The sequence below is a fragment of the Zootoca vivipara genome, chromosome 15 (genome assembly GCF_963506605.1).
Source record: "Zootoca vivipara chromosome 15, rZooViv1.1, whole genome shotgun sequence".
NCBI classification, from domain to species: domain Eukaryota; kingdom Metazoa; phylum Chordata; class Lepidosauria; order Squamata; family Lacertidae; genus Zootoca; species Zootoca vivipara.
In genome coordinates this window covers 33,005,091-33,027,571 of record NC_083290.1, presented here as the reverse complement: position 1 = coordinate 33,027,571, position 22,481 = coordinate 33,005,091, and the positions used below count along the sequence as shown (strand labels likewise).

At 46.6% G+C, this 22,481-nt stretch overlaps 1 non-coding gene across 1 annotated transcript; it reads left to right on the top strand.

Moving 5' to 3' along the window:
• The first annotated feature begins 21,403 nt into the window (after window positions 1–21,403).
• TRNAL-CAA (transfer RNA leucine (anticodon CAA)) lies at window positions 21,404–21,513 on the top strand. The gene is made up of 2 exons: window positions 21,404–21,441; window positions 21,468–21,513. It is a non-coding gene; the product is annotated as a tRNA-Leu (tRNA).
• Window positions 21,514–22,481: the final 968 nt, after the last annotated feature.

Sequence of the window (22,481 nt, the reverse complement as noted above, 5' to 3'; positions counted from 1 at the left end):
CTCTTCACATGGATGAACTGCAGCCTATTGTACCAAGTCAGAGGTGTCTTTCTACACACGGACCTCTCCACTCAGGGAAGTGAGAAGCTTTCTTACAGTTCAAGGACACATTCTAGCCAGGTAAACGAACTGGAGGAGGGTGTATTGCAGGGCCAGTAACAGGGTGCGGCCTAGGGAGAGCCTTAAGGGCCAGATGGAGAAGTTTGGAGGGGCACATTTGGCCCCTTCTCGCCTGAAGTTCCCAGCCTCTGCATTACCAGCTGCATGTCAGGCAAAAATTCAACATGTGAGGCTCTTGCCATGATTTCATCTCCAGTTTCACTTGCTGTCTTTCTGCATGTCTTCAGGGCTTATGACTCTACTTCCTGAGTGGGACGGCTCTCTCACAACACTTATAGAAAATAACCATTAGCTAGCCTGGCTCAGATCCCATGAAAGGAAACAGACATTTCACGATTGAGATATAGGGCCAAACCACAGTTGTGTACTGTGACTGGAACTACTGACACCATTTTCTTCTTCTTCAAAAAAGTAGCAGTGTTCCTTCTCCTCCTTGTGACCCTGATCCAAATCTCGCCACCAGCTGCCTTTTGAAGAGAATTGCATTGAGAGTTTTAATGTAATGTGTAGCTTGGCCTTTGGAGACACGCCATACAACACTGACTAGTCGCTGAGCCATCAATGACAACGAATGGTGCAATCATTCAATCAAGGCTTTGAACACACCATGAACTAGGTTTCACACAGAGCAAGCGCATTGAAATGAAGTGACCTAACTTAGCCATGTTTGTTAATTTCAGTGGGTCTGAGTACAATTTAGTTGAATATCACTCCCATACGTTTAAACCACATGGTTTCCCCCAAAGAATCCTGGGAACTGTAATTTGTTATGGGTGCTGGGAATTGTAGCTCTGTGAGGGGCAAACTGCAGTTGCTAGGACTCTTGGGGGAAAGTCATGTGGTTTAAATGTCTGGTGTGTACACAGCCTAAATCGCCGTCACCTCAAAGGACCACAGTCACAGATTTGGCAGGCTGTGGCTGTGACAAGATATTCAGCCCTCCTCCTTTCTCCAACTTTTGGCCATGTGCCAGTGATGAAGGAGGCCAGAGGCAGAAGTAGGAGGAGCTATGCACATTAATTTTACCTTTGTATGGTGAGCTACTTTCTGCACCCACCCACACCCTTCTCTGCCCTCCACTTGAGAGTTCAAGGAGACAGTCCAGCCAGGCAAACACATTAAAGGTGTGATGAAGGGACAATGTGGAGTGTGGTTTGAGGCTGGAGGGCTGCCATCAGGCCCTGGACCTGAGACTGTAGTGTAGACCAGTGGTGGCCAACTTCCAAGAGACTGCGATCTACTCACAGAGATAAAAACTGGCAGTGATCTACCCCCTTTTTGTGGGTTCAGGTCAAAGTTGTTGAGTTTTTTTAGGAAGGAAAGTCCTGTTTTGGGGGGATCACGTAAAAGTTGTTGAACTTCTTTAGGGAAGAGAAAAGCGATGTTTAGCTTTTTTTTTAGGAAGGAAAGCCCTGTTTTGGGTGGTTCAGCTCATTTTAGGGGTGCAGGGCAAAGATGTTGAGCTTTTTTTAGGGAAGCCAAAGTTTTTTAGCTTCTTTGGGGGGGAGCCACTGATTTACCGGTGATCTACCACAGACGTTCAGTGATCTACCGGTAGATCACGATCTACCTGTTGGACATGCCTGGTGTAGACAAAAACATGGCAGGCTGCAACCAAGGAGAACCAGCTTAAAAGTTCACAAAGTCATTTGGGCCATAATAATTTGAGCAGTGATCTGCTATGATCTTATGGAACAAAGCACCATGTATCTATAGATATGCTAACTAATAAACAACAGAACTGAATGTCTGTATGTCTGTTTCCCGCATCGAAAGCAAGCGAGAAAATTTGCCACCTTTAAAATAAAATTTGCCACCTTTAAAAATTTTTTTGCCACCTTTTAAAGGAATCTGCATCTCTTCTCGCAGGCCAGTTCTCCTCCCAGTTTCCCTTCCCCATCAGACTCCCTGCTTTATCAACACCATCCCTTTCCCATGCCTTCCTTACATTTTTCCCCACTTGTCATTCTCATCCCTCTTTTTATTCCTTGGGCCATCCCCTCTTCAAAACCTGTGCTTGCCTTCACTCCATCTCCTAACCTTTTGCATCTCTTCTTCCAACCCCCATTTGCCATCTCGGTTCCCTCCTTCCACCCTCCTCCTCCTCCTCCTCTCCACAGCCTGTTGCTTCCCTTTCGTGACATCGGAGCAGATAGAGCACCACAGCTCCCTTGGCAAGGTGACATGGATCACACCACAGCCAAGTAGGTTAAGTAGCCATAGGGGCAAATGAGAAACAAAGCCAGAAGGACAATGCAAGGTTGGATGGCATGGTGGGGCATTGCTCACCTGACCTCAAGTCGGTTGCTTTGCTGCTTCTTACCAGGAGCCACAAAAGGAGGAACGAAGTGAGGGAGAGCTTAGCATGGTACATGCATACCAGATAAACCAGTCTCACTACTCCCTTGCCCCATCACTCTCTACACCTCGGTAAGCAGCAGCAACACAACTGAATGGAGGTCAGGTGAGCAGGACTTCTCCTCTACCATGCCATCCACTGTAAGGGAAACAGCCGCAAGGAAGAACATAGTCACCCAAAAATGTGGATAGGTTTACTAGTACAGAAAACCCACTGTGGGAGATGCATTTTGATAAAAGAATGAAGTCAGGAATGGTGATTTGGCTCAGCCATTGTAAGGACTCAGAAATGAAGACAAAATCTCCTGTTGCACCTCACCAAAAAAGGACGATTTCGTCCATTTCCTTTGGACGATAGGCCAGCTTTTGCCAACCCCAAGCACTCTACAATATTTTGGACTGCAGTTCCTCTCTGGCTGGAGATGATGGGAATTGTAATCCCTAAACATCTGGAGGGTGCCAGATTGAAGAAGGCAGACACATGCCCACCAAGCACTGTAGAATTCACAAAGAACACCTGGCAGGTGCCTTGAATTCTGCTAATACGTCAGCTTCTGGTACATTAGAAGCCACCTTGATGGGCCTTTACTTACACCTTCTGCTATCCCTGTGGCAGATCAGATCAAGCTCCACCACCCCTAAGGACATCACTGGGAGGGTCCCTCCAGTCCCTGCCTTCCAAAACACTCTACCGAAAAAGAGCCCTCTCCTCTCCTCCCTGCCCTCCTCCTCCTCGCCTGCTCTCCGCAATGGATTTATAAGGAGCTCCTCGTAGTTGGCAGCTCCCTTAATTGAAACCAAACTTGTGCGTCTTTTTTGTGAACAAACATGGCACAGAAGAAAAAGAAAATGTTTTCTGTCGGCTGCCAAGGTTTTAAGTGCCTACAGGTGTCTGAGGAATGCTAATGGATGGGAGGGGGGAGTGATGGCAGGGGGTATTGCTCTGCAGGCTGCATTTGGTTCCCATTAAGTCCCCTTTTGCTGCTCTCACTGCAGCCCCCTCCCAGCCCCTTCCTGAACCCTCCAGCAAAATGCAGCTTTCATGAGCCAATTACTATCCCCTCTCCCCAGGTCCCCAAATGAAGCTGTTGCTTTGTTAACAAAAAGCAGATGTGAAAGAGCATTGTCCCACTTACCCACTGGTCCAGCAGGGACAACAGTCTGGAGAGAAAAGCTGCTCCTAGGTTGAGTCTCCCCCCCTGCAAAGGTAGGGAACATGTGATCTTCTTGATACTGTTGAACTACAACCTCCATCTTTCCTGCCCATTGACCATTGATGGCTGGGGATGATGGGAATTGGAGTTCAGCAACATCTGGAAGGCCACAGATTTCTCCATCCCTGCCCTACAGTGAAACTTTGGTCGTCATCTGCCTGCACAGCAGAAGTACAGATGGGCTGCTTGTGGAAATAAGCCAACTAGACACCCCCCTCCACCCTCCAGATCCACAAGAAAGGACAGGGCTCAGAGAATATCACCTGCTCCATTCCTACAACCAGTCTTTGGTTCTCTCTGCCCTGCTTTCTGCTCCTCTTGAAATTGGTTTTCACATTTCTAAAATTTTGGACAAAATACCTCTTTGGGGCACAAAACATCCCAGGTTCAATCTCTGGCAGAGAGTCAAGCAGCCAAGATGCTAGCATCTCCCGAGCTTTCTTTCTCTTTAGCTTCACCATTGTCTGGGACAGATTGAGTGGTAGGTGAGCAAGCCAGTTGCTATAGTGTAACGGGATGCAGGTGGTGCTGTGGTCTAAACCACTGAGCCTCTTGGGCTTGCCAATCAGAATGCCAGTGGTTCAAATCCCCACAATGGGGTGAGCTCCCATTGCTCTGTCCCAGCTCCTGCCAACCTAGCAGTTCGAAAGCACGTCGGTGCAAATAGATAAATAGGTACCACTGTGGTGGGAAGGTAAATGGTGCTTCTGTGCACTCTGGTGTTCCATTGTCCCAGAAACGATTTAGTCATGCTGGCCACATGACCCAGAAAGCTGCCTGTGGACAAACGCCGGCTCCCTTGGCCTGAAAGCGAGATGAGCACTGCAACCCCATAGTCGCCTTTAACTGGACTTAACTGTCCAGGGGTCCTTTACCATAGATGATAGATAGATAGATAGATAGATAGATAGATAGATAGATAGATAGATAGATAGATAGATAGACAGATAGTGTAGAGGCATGGATCATCCAGGGGGCTCTTGTCGGTGGGCTTTCTTCTAGTGTGTGAGCACTTGTCAGATGCCCAGTGATCCCAAACCTTGGTGCTGGCACAGAGAGTAAAAAGACATGAAGAAACAGCAGGAACCCCGAACCATGCATGAACAGTAATCTACAAAATGTGGAAATAAAAGAACCCTGAATTCCAAATCCAGATTGAAGGTCAGATGGGAGCATATATGAATCATCTATTTGACTTCCAGACCTGTCTCCCTCTCCTTCCCTAACTAACCCACCCCACTAGAACTGTGTGAACTGGGTCCTACCTGAAGGCATTCTCTCTGCAAACTGCCATGGCTAATGGTGCAATCTAACACATGTCTACTTGGAAGTAAGCCCCACCAAGTTTGCCTTGATTCCTCTACTCCTGAGAGAGTGAAAGTTTGCAGCTCTCAGCAATAATATCTCCAAGAAGGCTACTCCAAGAGCCAACATAAAGGAAGCTGTCTGTGCCTTGTATAATGAACCACTACAAAGGAACTCTAAGACTCTTGCAATCATGTGAGGGCATGTGGGAAAGCCAGAGAGTTTTAGAAACAAACATCTTTTTCTTCTGGTTGTTTAGATGAGGCCACACATCCACACCATATATTTAAAGCACATGGCTTGCCCCAAAGAATCTTGGGAGCTGTAGTTTAATCCTCACCAGAGTCATAATTCTAGGCACCACAGTTCCCAAGATTCTTTGGGGGAAGCCTTGTGAGTTTAATAATAATAATAATAATAATAATAATAATAATAATAATAATAATAATAATAATTTATACCCCACCCATCTGGCTGGGTTTCCCCAGCCACTCTGGGAGGCTCCCAACAGAATTAAAAGTACAATAAAACAGCAGACATTAAAAACTTCCCTAAACAGGGCTGCCTTCAGATGTCTTCTAAAAGTCAGATAGTTGTTTACTTCCTTGACATCTGATGGCAGGGCGTTCCACAGGGCGGGCATCACTACTGAGAAGGCCCTCTGCCTAGTTCCCTGCAATCTCGCATCTTGCAGTGAGGGAACTGCCAGAAGGCCCTCGGTGCTGGATGATGAGGGTGGAGATGCTCCTCCAGGTATACTGGGCCAAGGCTGTTTATGTGCTTTAAATGAATGGTATGGGTGTGACCTTGGTGTCCTGGCATCTCACCCAGCTATTTCTGGTGTTCAGATGGTGATCCTTATATAGCCAAAACAGCAGCACCCACACAGAAGAGGGAGGTATCAGATGGCTTGGGGTACCCTGTTGGGGGGGGGCGGAACTAAAAAGAGCCCACTGGGTTCAGTGAAGATTACTCCCAGGTAAATGTATATGGGATTCCTGGCTCAGGATGTTTTGCCACTGCTGCAGATCTGGGCCCACCCCCGGGACCCCCCCTGCCCCTGCCCTGCCTGTGCCTCAATGCCCATACCACTTGAACCGCCCCTCTGCCCCACAGTGGTGTGGCTGCAGCCATGGCATTGGTCTGGGCACTGTGCAGATGTGGCAGCCTGAGCACAACAGTTGAGGCAACAGCCTGGACATGGTGGTGGCAGTGGCATGCTCCTCAGACCCTGATCTTCCCCCTGAGGCAATGGTCTCCCCTCGCCTCCTGGGGTGCCCTGATTACAACCTTAGACTATACACAGTTAGTAGGGTGTAAGTCTCAGTGGACTCCACAGGACTTTCTTCTGAGTGGACATGCCAGGATTGTACTGCCAATCTGCGGATTGACTCTGCAGGTCATACAGCAATCTCAGATCTTACTCTGCTCTTCCCAGCCAGCCCCAACTAGTGACCTTAGCAACCGTGCCCAGATCTTACAGAGCACTGTCCCATGTAAAAGAAAGTCTATAAATTGTAATAACACTTATTGCATGAATTGTGAGTCTTTAAGGCTGCAACCCTTTGCCCATTTGCCTGGGAGTAAGCCAACGGGGACTACTTCTGAGTAGGCCTGCCTAGGATTGCACCGTGAGGGCAGCGGTGGAGGAAGCCTCTCAGGCACCTGGGGCGGCGTGCCCAGGGGCGGGGCACGCAGCTCCCATAGGGATGGAACAGGGCACTTGGCATCCCGTGCCATCCCTGCGGGCACTGCAGCGCAGCCTGTCCCTATGGGCACCGCGTGCCCCGTGCCATCCCTATGGGCGCTGCGTCCTTATGGGCGCTGTGGTGCGCCCCATCCCTATGGGCACCACGCGCCCTGTGCCGTCCCTATGGATGAGACGGGGTGCGCGGCACTCATAGGGACAGGGCGCTGCCATGGGGCCTCAACCACCCTACAGCTGGGGGGGGGAGGCAGTGGGCGGACATCACGTAGCCTGCAGGCACTGAGGCGCATGTCTCGTGCATGCTGCAGGCCCCGCGGTAATGTGTGCAGCCTGCCATTTTGTCACCCCCACATCAGGGTGACACCCGGGGTGGACCGCACCCCCACACCCCCTTCCTATGCCCCTGCATGAGGGTGCAACAAACCCCTTCCTGGCTTCAAATGCACCGCAGGGCCATGGCTTTTGTTTCAGAAGCTTTCAACGGTTTTTACTAGCTTCTCCAGGTGCATAGGTGTGATTACATTGCTGAACATGGCTGTTTATTGCAGATCATGGATTCATTTCGGGTGGGCGTTGATCCAAAGTCTGCCCCTGCCCCTGATGTTTGTTTGCAGGCTAAAATGGAAATAAAACTTGCCACAGCTCTGTGGAGCTGTGATCCCACAATTAAATGCACAGCTCATGCTCTGCTGGAAATTGCTCAGAGGGCAATGTGTGTGTGTGCAAGTGTGTGATGGGAGGGGTGGGGAGAGGAATCTCTGCTTTGCTCTAAAGCAAAGCCTTAATTCACCTGGTGAAGCCTTAGACCTTCGGTATCCACTTGCAAAACAGTCCAGAGTGTCTACAAGCATTTTAACGAGAGGATCGAGTCAATTCGTAAAACAATGAATATAAAACAGCCAGATTTTGCCCTCTGACCTCAGTAATGACTTGTTTATTGTTGGAACAGCAGTATGTAATATAGGAAAATTTCAGAGTGGCGCTAACTGGGAAAACACCAGTAAATAGCACCATATAAATGTTAAGCCCCTTATACCAAGACTTGATATTATATGGTGAGAATCAACACACCTCTGGAGGCAGAGACAGGCTTGGGCTATGCAGGGAGACAGAAACACCTTGAAGTATATCTAGTCTATTCCTGATAGGTAAAGATACCCACTCTGCTGCTACCAGATCACACACAAAAAATGTGAAAATCAAAAGCACACAGAGTTGTGCACATCAGCCCCCAAGTAGCGGAAATTGGAAAATGCCATTGACTCATAGTCTGTGTTTGGGCGTATTGATATACCATGGTTTATTGCAAGGAGGGTGAGCCTAGCCCTTGCCCCCCCCCAAAGGCTTATGTGTTTCTCCTCCTCCTCTGGTGTGGGCATGAGGAGTTGAGGAGCTTTCCCTCATATTTCTGATCAACCACAGCTTGCCAGCATTGTGAACCTGACAAAACTGTGGAAGGAGGGGTCAGAGCTCAGCGGTAGTGCTTTTTTTACATACAGAAGGTCCCATGTTCAATCCCTGCAGTTTCCAGGGAGAGACCCCTGTCTGAAACTTGGAGCCACGGCCAGTCGGTGTTTACTGAGATAGATGGACCATTATTCTGACCTCTGTATAAGGCTTCTTTGTTCCTGTGAAAAATGGTGGTTAATTGCAGCTATGGTTTGTTTGAAAGAAGTCAACTTCAAACCAGGGTTTACAAAGCTGGTTAGATTCAGCAAACTGTAGTTAAGATTAATGACAGTTTAAAGTTTGACATAACGCTGAACTATGATCCATTCAATCACCTCCTTGCAGTTGCACTGGAAAAGGTGTGTGTGTGTGTGTGTGTGTGTGTGTGAATCCAGGGGAGTCTAGACTTAATTCCATCATAATGAACTTATGATATGTTTATCAAAATGTCTGAATATACCCATACTAGTGGTCTAAGGGAGACACTTTCATACTTTCATTCCGATTCCAATGTCCTGTCCTTCAGCAGCTGGGTTTTTTCGTTTTCGTTTTTACTGAAATTACCGTATTGGCCCAAATATAAGCCGCACCCGCAAATAAGCTGCAACTTTAAAATTCGGCAGCTTGGGGGAGGCTTGGAAGCTGCAGATGGAATGAGTGCCATTGCCCCATGCTCCTGGGCTGCTCTCTGGAGGGGGGGCAGGCTGCTTTGCTGGCAGCCTCCCCCCTCCCCCCTTCGTTCCGACAGCTTGAGGGAGGTTTGGGAGCAGCGGGTGGGCTGGACGCGCTCCCAGGCTGCTTCCGGGGGGGGGGGAGGGGACTGTGCCACTTTGCTGGCAGTGTGAGGTCGCGGATATAAGCCACACTTTAACTTTCCACGATTGGAATTTGGAAAAAAAAAAGTGCGGCTTATATTCGGGCCAATATGGTAAATGGGAACAAAGAACCTGCATGTTGAACTTTGTTTACTCTACTTAATTTTTCTCTAAATAGCTGAACAAGAGTAATTTGCAAGTTGAAACGCCAAGGTCTGCCACTGCATGTAGACTTAGATCTGTGCTGTTTTAGGGGTTTGTTTTGGGGGGGGGGATAATTCCCTGTCCATCCATGAGGGTTTGTTTGTTGGTTGGTTTATTTATAAGATTTCTTACCTTTCACTGCAAGGTCAAAGTGCACATTACAACAATACAATACGTACAGTTGTAAGCACAAGTAAAGCAGTGATATGATAATGACCAAAACAGAATGGTATAGATTCAACAAAAGAGGTGGGCCCACAAAACAAAATATCTGTACTATCAAAGGTCACGCTACAGGGTGCAACTTCAGAACATAATAGAAACTAAAAAATGAAGATGTTTGGTGCATCTCTTGTTAAAGATGTGAGTTTAATATACATAAAATGTAAAGTTTGTATCCATTGTGTTTGAAAATATTTTATAAAGAGCAGTTTGTATTAGGCAAGAGGTTGAACTCTAGGTAAATGCGGCAAGGAGAGGGTGGGTATTTTCTGTTTCAGTGAGTATGCTAAGTGATTACTCATTCCTGGGGAAACCAGAGAACTCAGCATCACAGCATGGGATGGAGCCAGGAGGAGGAGGAGGAGGAGGAACTCAGCTCAGCATTGTTCAACAGTGCTAAGGATCGCTCTCTAAGAACAGAGACAGGAAAGTTATTGAACTGTAAAGGTAAAGGTAAAGGGACCTCTGACCATTAAGTCCAGTCGTGGATGACTCTGGGGTTGCGACGCTCATCTCGCTCTATAGGCCGAGGGAGCCAGCGTTTGTCCGCAGACAGCTTCCGGGTCCTTCTGATCAGCAAGCCCTAGACTCTGTGGTTTAACCCACAGCGCCACCTGGGTCCCTTGTGTCAGAAGTGGGATATGAACCCACGCCTCCTATTGGAGACCAGAACACCCAGCATGACTAAGCCGCTTCTGGCAGACTGCATTGCTAGTTTGTTTAAGAGCAGTGTGTTACTTTGTGTTTTGTAACATTAATTTGTAACCACCTTAAGACTGTTTCAGCAAAGCATTGAAACACATTCCTGTTGTGGAGAGCAAAGTCATTTCTACTCTGCACAAGGTCTAAGATCAGGGATTCTGCTTGCAGCACCTCTACCGTAGCACGTCTGTGGAGGGAAACTAGAGCAATTAGAGGCTGCTACAGAGAACAGCCTCTCCCAAGCCACCATACAGTGGTGCCTCGTGTTACAGACACTTCAGGTTGCATGTTTTCGGGTTGCACACCACGTCGAACACAGAAGTACCGGAACAGGTTACTTCCGGGTTTTGGTGCTCGTGCATGTGCAGAAGCGCTAAATTGCACTTTGCGCATGTGCAGAAGCACCAAATTGCAACCCGCGCGTGTGCAGATGCAGTGCTGCGGGTTGCGAACGCTGCGGGTTGCAAACGTGCCTCCCGTACGGATCACGTCTGCATTTAATGCAGACTCTGCAACCTGAGGTTCCACTGTACTATGCACTTCCAAGGGTGGCAGAATGTCACCCACCAATCAGAGGGTTCATCATCAAAGGGATCTGGAGTTCCTGCTGCTTACTGAGACCCAGCACCTAGCTTGATCTGGGGACCTGAAAATCATTTCATCAATTTCCCTGAGTACTGGAACATGGCAGAAGAAAGGCAAGAGCCTTTTTCACTAAGAAATGTATTTCTGGCCAACTGTATAGCTGATCAACTTCCTATAGCTATATTTGTAGTGAGGGAGCACTCTATGGAGTAGCAATACTCCGTTCACTTTCCAGTCTGTTTCTATGGCTCTGTAGGCTTTTCCCAGAATGGAAGCATGTTCTGGACTAGAATGCAGAAGCGTCCACTGGGATGGGAAGCTTGGTTGCCCAGTGGTTGCCATCATGGCAGCAGCTGGGGACCACAGAAATGACAGCATCAGTCTCGCTACACAAGGTGAGAGTTCAAAGGAGCAGGGGTGCCACACCACCCTAAAACCTGAAACTGAGTTGGGTTCCTTGCTGGTTTCCATCTTGTAGCGATGCAAAGTTAAGAATATGTAGATTGCTCTGTGAACTGCCATTTTCGGCTTAACAATGTGCCTTTTTAGTGCTATTAAGTATAAATTGGAAGTGAATAAATGAAAGTGGGCACATGTTACAGGTTGGGATTCAGCGGTGGGTCTCAGGTCTGGACCATCTGAAGACCCCTGGTCTTGCACACTTAAAGAGAACCTGGCACGCACGTGCACGCACTCACACAAACGTAAAATGCCTGTTGCCCCAGATGAAGGGATGAGGGCTGGATGTTGTGCATCTGTCTGCATGGGCATGCCTTTGAATTTTGTGAATTGCTGGTCTGCCCGCAGCTGGTTTTGATCTGTTTTCTGTCAAAGAATGACAACCAAGCTGCCCCACTGCAAAATTATACCTGCCTACATGCACACATATGTATGCAGGCCATTAGTTCCTTAGTACAAGTTGTCTTTGAGAGGAGTTGATACAACTCAGGCAGACACCAAAGGAAAAAAAGGGGGGAATCTGTCAAAATGTTTTAAAATGTCATGCTAAGTGGGAACCTTCCCCCCCTCCTTTCTCCTCAGTGCTGTCAAAACAGGAGGCCTGAACTTTTCATACAATGGGCTTCTATGAAAGCTGGTTCATACCCAAGAGCCACTTTCCCGTCAAGTAAAGAGCTGAAAATGATTGCTCTAACTAGTCAGGGCCTATAATGAGGAGAGAGGCGGCTGCCGAGAGCCCAACCTGGCCCTAAGTCCACATTAATGAGACGTCACATGGAGAAGTCATCTCTTTCAGGAAGCTGGGAGCTGAGGAACAGCAGGAGCCTTGCAGTCATCAGGGCCTGTTTATTAGGAGACAAAGAAAAGAACTTTGGTCCGAGTGTTTAAGGTCAAACTCTAGGTATCCCCAGGAGACACTGGGCGAATTTGATGTAATGGTGGACAATGGTTCAACTAAAGTTCTTTCTCTCCAACTGAGTAAGGTAATCAAACCCACCGTCCGGCTCGCCAGCTTTTCCTCCACCATGCCCAGCCGGCCTATATTAATCATCGCTAACCTGGGTTTATCCTTATTAAAGCGGTTAGGCTCCACTGGTTTGATGCTCAGAGCCGAATATAAATCTCTTTTGCTCAGCAGCCTCGTCTAATCAGTTTCAAGTCATACCTCATTAACGGGCCCTCGTCCTGTGGTATGTGTTTCTCCAGCATTGCGAGACCCTCAAATCTCTTATTATTATATATGGGCATGTAGGAAGCAGATCTTCTGCAAGAATTGGGTTACTCAGCAGAGGACAACAAGTGTGTAAGACTCCAAGTCACTGAGTGATTGATTGCAAATGCCCACCTCTCTATCTGCACAATATTTTATTCTAGAATCAACAGAGACTGAGTTCTTGTTTCACCCCCCATGTAGTCCAAACATAATCTACATCTCTTGCAAAAAAAAAAAATGTCCCCAAAAGCACTTTTGAGAAACTGGTTTTATTTGAAAAAATACAATTGCAGATTGATTCTGCATTACCCCACAGAATGTCTACATGAAAACAGATGTAGGTGGTCCCAGCAATGGGGTGGTGGTGCATCCACACCTCCCCAATGATCTTGTGGCCGCTTGGTGTATACAAAAATTGCAATCACCGCTTCTCCTTCTTCATTCACCTGGGGCACATGCAGGGAGGAAAAGACCTGATAACCTAAGCAAGGGAAGGGTTGTCAAATGTGTATCAAGTAATCACACCCAGCCTTGTGGACTGCTAATGAAATGTGGCAAACTGAATTTAAGACTGGAAAAATGAGAAACGTAGAGAACAGAAATTGATTGGTTCCTCCGTTCCTAGCTGACGAGTCACTTATCAGGACCCTCCTGTTGCAACAGCATCACCAGCTTCTGATTTGTTCCCGGGACCAATTCAAAGTGTTGGTGGTCCCCTTTAAAGCCCTATGAATTTAGGATCAGGCTATCTAAAGAACTACTTATACCCAGTGCTTTTTTTTCTTTAAAAAATGTTTAGGGGTACTCTCATTTTGACTCAAGAAAACCACCATTTTCTAGTTCAAATCAGGAAAAATAAATACAGTAAATGTGCAAAAGTACAAAGATTCACAAAATGTTTAGGGGTATGCATCCCCCTGCATCCCCCCCCCAGAAAAAAAAGCACTGCTTACACCCATATAAATTTCCCCATGCATTAAGATCTGCTGAAGACGTTCTTCTCCATGTCCGGATTTCAAAGGTATGAATGCCTAGAATATGCGAGAGAGGGCCTCCTCTGTCATCATACCTAGTTTGAGTCACCCACTGCCAAGAGAGGCCCACCTTCTTTCCACCGTTGTTCTTTTAGACATAGTAAGCTGCCTTATAACAAGTTAGAGTGTTGGTCCATCTAGTTCACTGCCACTGGCTCCCTAGGGTTTTGAATAGGAGTCTCTTCCAGCCAGCAGGTGCCAGACCTGGAGGTGCCAGAGATTGACTCTGGGGCCATTAGCATACAATATATGTACTCTCCAAGAGGAAGATGGCTCTCCCCCCACAACCATCTTTTTCTAAAAGCACAATCCTATCCCTACCTCCTCAAAACAAATCCCATCTTGCTGAATGGGGCTTATTCCCAGGAGTGTGGAAGTAATGATTTCAGCCAATAAATTAAGGATTGCAGGCAATGAATAAATAAATAAATGTCTTGGACAAAACAGAGACTCTTGACTCAACTCATTCATAATTTTTCAAAAATATTGACACGAAACAAAACAAAACCACTCCAAAAACTCCCAAATGAGCAAGACCCCAAGGCAGGCCTTCCCTTTCCCCAGCCTTGTCGATGTTGCTTTTGAAGGCTTTATTATGTGTTTGATGTTAGGCTGGAATGAATTTCCACGACGCAATGTTTTATTTCATTTAAAGCAATGCAATGAATTCCATTCTATTCCCAGCCCACCTCCTCATCCTTTGGTCCATGGGTGAAGTTAACGAATTCAATAAACTCTGATATTCCACCCCTCCCCCTGTCCCAGCCCTCAAACTTGTTATGTCATGGCAAAGTGCTGCATTTATTTCAATTGAAACAAGATGTGATGACTTTCAATGCTCAGATCCAGCTTAGTGCCATTGTTATATTTATATACTGTCTTTCCATTTATATTATGCTGAAGTTTAAATTTCTTTTAAGTGACAGAAATAACAGCAATAAAAGAAATGGATACACACACACACACACACACACACACACACACACAGAGAGAGAGAGAGAGAGAGAGAGAGAGAGAGAGAGAGAGAGAGAGAGGCCTATATATATATAATATATAGTATATATGTGTGTGTGAACTTGTTTTGAACATATATACAGCGGACGCTCGGGTTGCGGACGTGATCCATGCGGGAGGCACATTCACAACCTGCAGCACCGCGTCTGCACACATGCAGGTTGCGATTTGGCGCTTCTGCGCATGCACAAAGCGCGATTTAGGGCTTCTGTGCATGCGCGAGCGCCAAAACCCAGAAGTAACCCGTTCGGGTACTTCCAGGTTCGGCGTGGGACGCAACCTGAAAAGACGCAACGTGAAGCATCTGTAACCTGAGGTATGACTATCTATATCATCTATCTATCTATCTATCTATCTATCTATCTATCTATCTATCTATCTATCTATCTATCATCTATCTATGTTCAAAACAAGCTCATTGTATCAAGCGACACTGAATAATAAATATGAACAGTTTTAAGTACTAAAGAAAAATCATTACAAACATTTTATCAAAATTTACACCGCAATGATCTTATAATTATAATAACCTGACATACACAGCAATACAGTAGATAAATTAATAAAAAGGCAATAATACCAGGACACTGAATAACCCTCCATTACAAGCATTTCATTAAATATAGCTGAACATCAGAAGATCTAGAGAAATATTAATGAATCCAGGTGAGGCTATAGTTATGAGGGTTCATCTGCACTATAAACACAGGGTATATGGAAATTCATTTATCCAAACATGAGGAATTAGTACCCTAACCTTGTTATACACACTGCAGATCCAGAGATCCTTTGGATCCTATCTTGCTCTTCCTGGTAATTCTGGGGTTTGTATTGCTCCCTAACTGGTTAGAAGAATTCCAATCTGGCCATTTCGGTTCAGCCCTACCCCCAACATTTCATATAAAGGACCCTCTAGTATTTAATGCCCTACCCACACTAAAGATCCAAACTTGACCCCCATCAACATACTGCTTCTTCTCTGTCTATTGTAAATCGTACAATAGCTTGTCTTCACACAATGCACGTGGCCTGTTTGGTTCCCCCCCCTGCACCCCTCAGCTCTTATTCAAGAATATGTTATTTGCGCATGTGTGCTCCTCTGTGCATGCGCAATGGTTGTCCCCAGGGTTCACAACCATGTACAAAGTCAATGTGGATTCATGCTTTTAGTCGGATTGAAACTGGTTTGAGAAAAACTGCATCCAACAGCAGCATCTGTCAAAGAACTACAGGGTTGATACAGATTGTGGCTAATGTTGTGTGAATGTGGCTTCAAACACCTGCAGTGGGAGCACTGTGGATGTGGGGTAAACGGCAATGTGAACATATCCTTTATCCTTCCTTTTTCTGGAAGTTGTGCTTCATTGCAGCAGCAAGACTTCTCTGTCCAATGTACAAAGAGCGGAAGGAGCTAGTGGCCTCTATTTCAACATCCTTGTACAGACCAGGACACAGCTCCCCCCCTCCTGCTGCCCCCTTATTTATTTAGCATTAGGCAGTGTTGCCTGTTGATTTAATTGCTGGGGCATTCCTGTGTTCAAATGGATTATTTGTCTTTCCAGAACAACAGCACCCAAATCCCTTCAACCGTCCCATCAAAGGTTTATTTTCACCCTTAATCTGATTATTGCTTTCCAACAAGCCTCTCAAAAGAAATCTCATTCCTTCTGCTATTGTGAGGCAGACAGGGATGCAACCCAAGCCAGTCTCCTTCCCTTTTGTTGGAGGACCTGTCTCCCCACCCCACATAATCCATGAAATATCTACCCCAAGATGGCCCCTTGATGTCCCCTACACCTGCTGGCTGCAAAATCTCATTACCACATCCCAGGAGTTGCCAACCAGATGCCCTCCAGATGGTTTGGACTACAATTGCCATTGTAACTTAACCATTGATCATGCTGGCTGGGATGATGGGGTTTTAGTCCAAGGCACCAGGTTGGCTGTCAATGCAGTCACACCTCATGAAGGGCATAGCTCAGGGCCATAACTAAGGCCCATGGGCCACAAGCAGCCCATGGGGGTTGTTTAACCAGCCCATGGACCCCCGCCGCCCTCTTGGGTACCCCCGCCACCTGCTCGGTTGGCTGCCGTGTGCCACGCTAAACTGGCATGGAGCAGAGCAGGGAACCCCTTCCGCGACACTGGCTGGCTTCCCATTGGCTGCAGGAAGCTCCTGCAGCCAATGGGAAGCTGTGCACGCCTCCTCTGCACCGTAAGGAGCGACGAAAATAATGTTTACGCATGCGTGCACACATGCATGCGCGCGCGCACACACACACTCCAGCCCACCATGGCATCTGTGGAACTGTGAACAGGCCCAAGCCACAAAACTTTGCCGACCCCTGACATAGCTCATTTACACATGCATATAATATTTACCTTATGCCGAACATTGGATCACCTGGAAAAAGGTCCCAAAGGCAGCTAATTCAAGCCAGTAGCATTTAGGGATGGGGGAGTGTTCTGGGGTTTTCTGCATTTTAATGAAAAACTATTTGTATTGCACTTTTTGAAACCATACTGTATGTGAACTCCAAAACAGCAAATCTTCAAAATTTGCACTTCTCCGAATTTTGTAATGCAGTTTTCCATCCAAACAGCAGGTGCAAAAATGCATATGTTAAGCAAAGATGTGCATAGAAATGCACTTATTAGTTAGAATAGCATGCAAAAGAGCATTTTATTAGGGAAAATTGATTGGAAAAATGTGTATATTAGTCAAAACTGCCTACAAACATGCATTCATTAGGAAAATTTCATACAAAAGCTCTGACGAGTTTTTATGAGAATTTTTTTTTAAAATGCAAATTGCTGCAGAAATGTGGAAAACTGAATTTAGGATTGTAAAAATGAGAAACAGAGAGAACTGAAGGCCAGCACTGTTGACCCAGTTCTGCGCTGAACCCCAGAGCCATCTAATTCTGCTTCTCCTTTCTGCTGTCACTGCCTGATCACTTGCCATCTCCAAGTCTGTCAGCGGAAGGAGAAACTGCCTCCACTTGTCTTTCCTTCTCTTTCTGGGCAGTGATACAGACTGGACCCAAAGGGAGAGGGCAAGGAGGGCATGTGACTACAGGAATGGCTGCCATTATAAGAGGCCAATGACACATTCAAGCCATGCAAAAACACTTGGGGCGCAATGCAGGGCCATTGAGGGGTGTGGTCTGTGGAGAGACGAGGTGTGGCTTGGGGAGAATCCCAAGGGCTAGATAGGAAGGCCAAGAGGGTCACATTTGGTACCTGTACCCGAGGTTGTCACTCACCTGTAGAATAACTATTCCATTAACTTGTATGAGCGGCAGGGCCAAGCTGTGTATGAACGCAAACACATGACCATTAAATGCAAAGGAAAAGTGACATGGTATCTCTTTTCTCACAGAGTCTCCCCCGCCCCCACCATGATTTAGCAATAGCATATAATCCCCCAAAGCAACTGTAATTAAAAGAAGTCAAGGGGTGTCTAGAAGCCCCAGTCATGCTTAAATGGAGTTCGAAGGGAGCAAGCAGCAGGTATCTTTAATCCTCCCTGGCCCATCGTTGACTTTTCGACAAGACTTCACCATGGATGCAGAAGGCATCAGCACAAACAAAACAAAAACAAAAGCCCCAGGGAATTATTGTCTCCCATAATCAAAAGAAAAGGGAAAGTGGACCAGGGAAATGGTTCATTTTGGAAGGTGAGTGATTCAATCTTCTAAAAAAAGAAGAAGAAAAAAGCAGTAGTCTTTTTTGATGTCAATCTGAAATCCTAACTTTGGGGAACATCAGTCTGTAACTGTTTTTGGACGCTATTTGATAGAGTCCAGGCCCTGCCACTTGAGATCCTTTAAGGGTAGATAACAGGAATTAACCTTGTGACCTTTTCATGCAAATATATGCTCCACGACTTGCATAGAGAAGGCCTGCAGTATGGGTGCAACATGAGCTGATCTACCAGCCCTGCAGGGGCAGCCCATCCCGCTTTGCCACTTGAGGCGAAATAGGAATGTGCTGCTCCCTGACCCCTCACTCCACCCCCATTGAATGCTGGAACATCCCCTCACTGAAACTGGCGAGTGGAGGGGCATTCGGCAAGTCTTTGACCCTTGCCTTCACTGCCCGGGGGCAGGAAAGATGAGCGGCAAAGTGGCTTGCCAGAGTGCCCCCACCTCTCACTGAACTTGGAGAGAAGAGGAGCATTCTGTAAGGCTTTGATACCCATCTTCTCTGCACGATGGATGGGGAAGATGAACAGCAACAGCACACACCGGAACAATCCTGGCAAGAGGAGGCATTCAGCCACCGACAGAAACGATGGGGCAGGCAGGGTGCTGCCTCTTGCACTTTCACCGCCTGAGACAGCCACTCCACACCACCTCATGAGAGGACCAGCTGCTCTGCCCTGCAGGTAACCGCTCTGCCCCAAAATCATTACTTGTACAAATGTGCAAATGCTTGGGGGAGGGAGTTTCACTTTACCATTTGTTTCGGGTTTTTTGATTTTTTAAATTCATTTCATTTTCCATTCATTTGAAATGCATTTGGGTTGCCATATTTCAAAAAGTGAAAATCTGGACACAGAAGTCATCAAACATTTTTTGGCAGAGTTGTTCCAACATGGGTTGCCCTATGTCTGGGTTTTAACAATTTTTTTTTGGAAATTCAGCCTGGATGCTATTTCCTATGGATGAGTATACATCTGGGAAAATGTATGGCAGACCTAGACTTTATCCCAGTTTATACCTTCATTTATTTGAATGGAAGGCCCAGGCAGTTTTCGGCTGATTTCAGTGTTTTCCGTTCCAAATGACCTGATTTCTTTTCATGGCATTCTAGTTTTTATCTGGAGCAGGGATGATAAGCCTTCAACCTGGTGCTCAAGTGCTTTTCTCCAGGTCTTTGAACTTTCCCATAGCCACAGATCTTCCTGAGCAAGACCCCTTACTAGCTCAGCTTTGTATCCCTTGAAGCAACAAATGGAAATTTAACCTTTGTGCGGTCAACTAGTTTCTACAGAAACTTTATCTTTCATACAGGAAGGCAAGATGCATGAATAGAATTGAAGGATACTGTACTTACTTTCCAGCCGCGTAAGGACACAATGTGGGTGCAAAGCAGGAGCAATCAAGGCTGTGGTCTGGATAGAAAGGATGTGGCTTTGGGATGGGGGTGGCCTGTGGAAGATCTCAAGGACCAGAAAGAGAGGTGGGTTCTGCATTTTGCTACGAGCCCTAAGGTTCCCCATTACGGCTCTTGATCTGGCAACTGGGGCACTCAGACTGAGTTGTCAAGACCGTTGCTGCTGATGTCACTTGCTGTTGTGTGATGGGAAGTTCCTGGGCTTCTACTCTATTCATCAGGTAGCGGCAGAGGGGGGGGGAAAGTATGGCTACTGTTACCATCTCCCAAATGCAAGCCAGCTGCAGAACATCAGCAACTCATTATGGCCCCTGCAGCTCCTACACAAACAGCCTCTGTGAAACAAGGCATGGAGAATTGTAGTAAATAAAACTGAAAATTCGGTGTCTCTTCTAATAAACACCAAAGCCATGGCTCCAGGCTGACAACGCGGTCAGCTGCCTTCTCTTCAGCGCCGAACGAGAGGGCAGTATAAGGACAAACACCAGAAAAAGCAAGGGGTGGAGACGAGTTCAGCTATGGGAAATATGGAGAGAGAATTAGAAGAAGAGCAAGGGAGAGGGAGAAAAGGGGGGGGGGGATGAATGGATAATAGTTTCAACTAGCTAGAACATTCGCTCCAAACTTAGTTCATTTTTGTTCCCCAGTAAGGGTCCATGCATAGAATGGTTAAGGAACCTGTGATCCTCCCAATGTCGTTGGACCACAACTCCCATTATCCTTGACAATAAGGCATGCTGGCTATGGTTGGTGGGAGCTTTAGTTTACCAATATCTGGAGGGCCATTGGTTCCCCATCCTTGTTCTATTAAGGGGTGGATGAATTAGTCAATTTTTGGTTCTCTCAGTTTCTCTTTTCTCCAATCTCTAGTTCTCCATATTTCTGCAGCAACCTGTGATTTATTTATTTTTAAAGGAAGATTTGTCAGCATTTTAGTGCAAATTTCTTGTAATAAAAACATTATTCTTTGCAGTCTTGACAAATCTACACATTTTTGCAAGCATTTCCCAGTAATATAATTGCATTTTGTATATTTTGATATATGCATTTTTGTGTGCCTTCCTGTGTCCTGACAAATGAGTTCAAGGGCACTGAGATAACCAATAAGCAATAGACACCATAAAATTGTTATAACTTCATTTTAGGAACCTTTGCAGTGGAGGCTGGCCCATGAGAGTGAATGGGGGCACCCCACCATCACCAATTGCCAGCCGGCCCTTGGCTGGCTGCCACCTACCTGCCTTTTAGCACCATGCCTTCTTCCCCACCATTCCCAATGGGCACCAACCACTACTGGCTAATCGTATTTAAGTTCTAGTTATTCTGTATCAATTCTGCACTAGGGGTGTGTGTCAGCTGTGTGTAGTCTGACTAATAAGATTAAGCAATGTGATTTGGGGGGGGGAGCGGGAGCAGGGGCTTCTCCTCCTGAGTCAAGCATGTGTCAATAAATGCCCAAGTTTCATCACAGACTGCCCACACAAAGCCTCCAGTCGGCCTGTTGTTTCTGGTCTTTTCTGTCCCATATAGCTCTATGTTTTCCCAGGTCCATGGGCTTTGCAAGAAGTGAGGCTGTCCAAAATGTTGTCTGTGGGGCATTTAAGAGTTCTGGGTTGGTTTGTTTGTTTTGTTTTTGTTGAAACGCAGCAGTTGACTTTTTGTAAGTTAAAAGCTTCATTTAAGCCCCCCTCCCCTAAAATCCTACATTACATTGCTTTAACAAAAACAAACACACAACTCTTCAGAACTCCTCGGGCTGTAGTCTAGACACCCTCATGCTGTAACGCCAATTAAAGGACGTAAACAAGTAGTGTACTGGAAAGGAAAGGCAGGCATGAAACTACAAAGCTTTAAATAATGTACAAGTAAGAATAGTCAGTGTCAGGATGGCCGAGTGGTCTAAGGCGCCAGACTCAAGGTTGATTCCTTCCCATTGCTTGGGTGTTCTGGTCTCCAATAGGAGGCGTGGGTTCATATCCCACTTCTGACACAAGGGACCCAGGTGGCACTGTGGGTTAAACCACAGACTCTAGGGCTTGCTGATCAGAAGGTCGGCGGTTCGAATCCCTGCAATGGGGTTAGCTCCCGTTGCTCGGTCCCAGCTCCTGCCCACCTAGCAGTTCGAAAGCACATCAAAGTGCAAGTAGATAAATAGGTACCGCTCCGGCGGGAAGGTAAACGGCATTTCCGTGTGCTGCTCTGGTTCGCCAGAAGCAGCTTTGTCATGCTGGCCACATGACCCAGAAGCTGTCTGCGGACAAACGCTGGCTCCCTCGGCCTATAGAGCGAGATGAGCGCCGCAACCCCAGAGTTGGACACGACTGGACCTGATGGTCAGGGGCCCCTTTACCCTTTAAGAATACACAGCACTTGACCACCTCTTAATTGTTTCATGGTAAGAAAGAGCAAGAGGAAGTCTCCCAAGGAATTATGGAGAAAAGCGAATCCCCTGCAATTGGGCAGGCTTAATCTACTCTGGAGCGGCTCCTGTACCTGTCAATTTCATCCCCATTGGCCAAAGTGGGGGAAAGGGTTATAACCATTTTTTGATTCCCTATGATAGTAAATGCAAAACACAGAGCTTCATTTTGAAACAGAGTGACTTGGAAACCAAATTACAGTTTGAAGTGGAGAGAGCACAGAGCAACTGAGAAGCAGATCAGTTTTTTTTTTTAAGGCACAGATGCAGGGCGAATCTTTGGGCCTGTGCACCCCTTTAATTTCCTACATCCCCTCATCTTGTACCCTTAGGTCTCCTCACCACAAGATGGCTGGCTGCAGGCAAGTGCCCACTTTATCAAATGCATGAAATGCTGTCCTTTATTGCCACATAATATCTACATGACCCTAGCTGATGGATGGTGCTTGAGAAAAGAGAGCCTTCCACGGTTGACAAGCAGCTGATTTGTTGGAGCTTCGAAGGACAGCCCAAACAATCTGCTTGGATTGGCTGCCCTA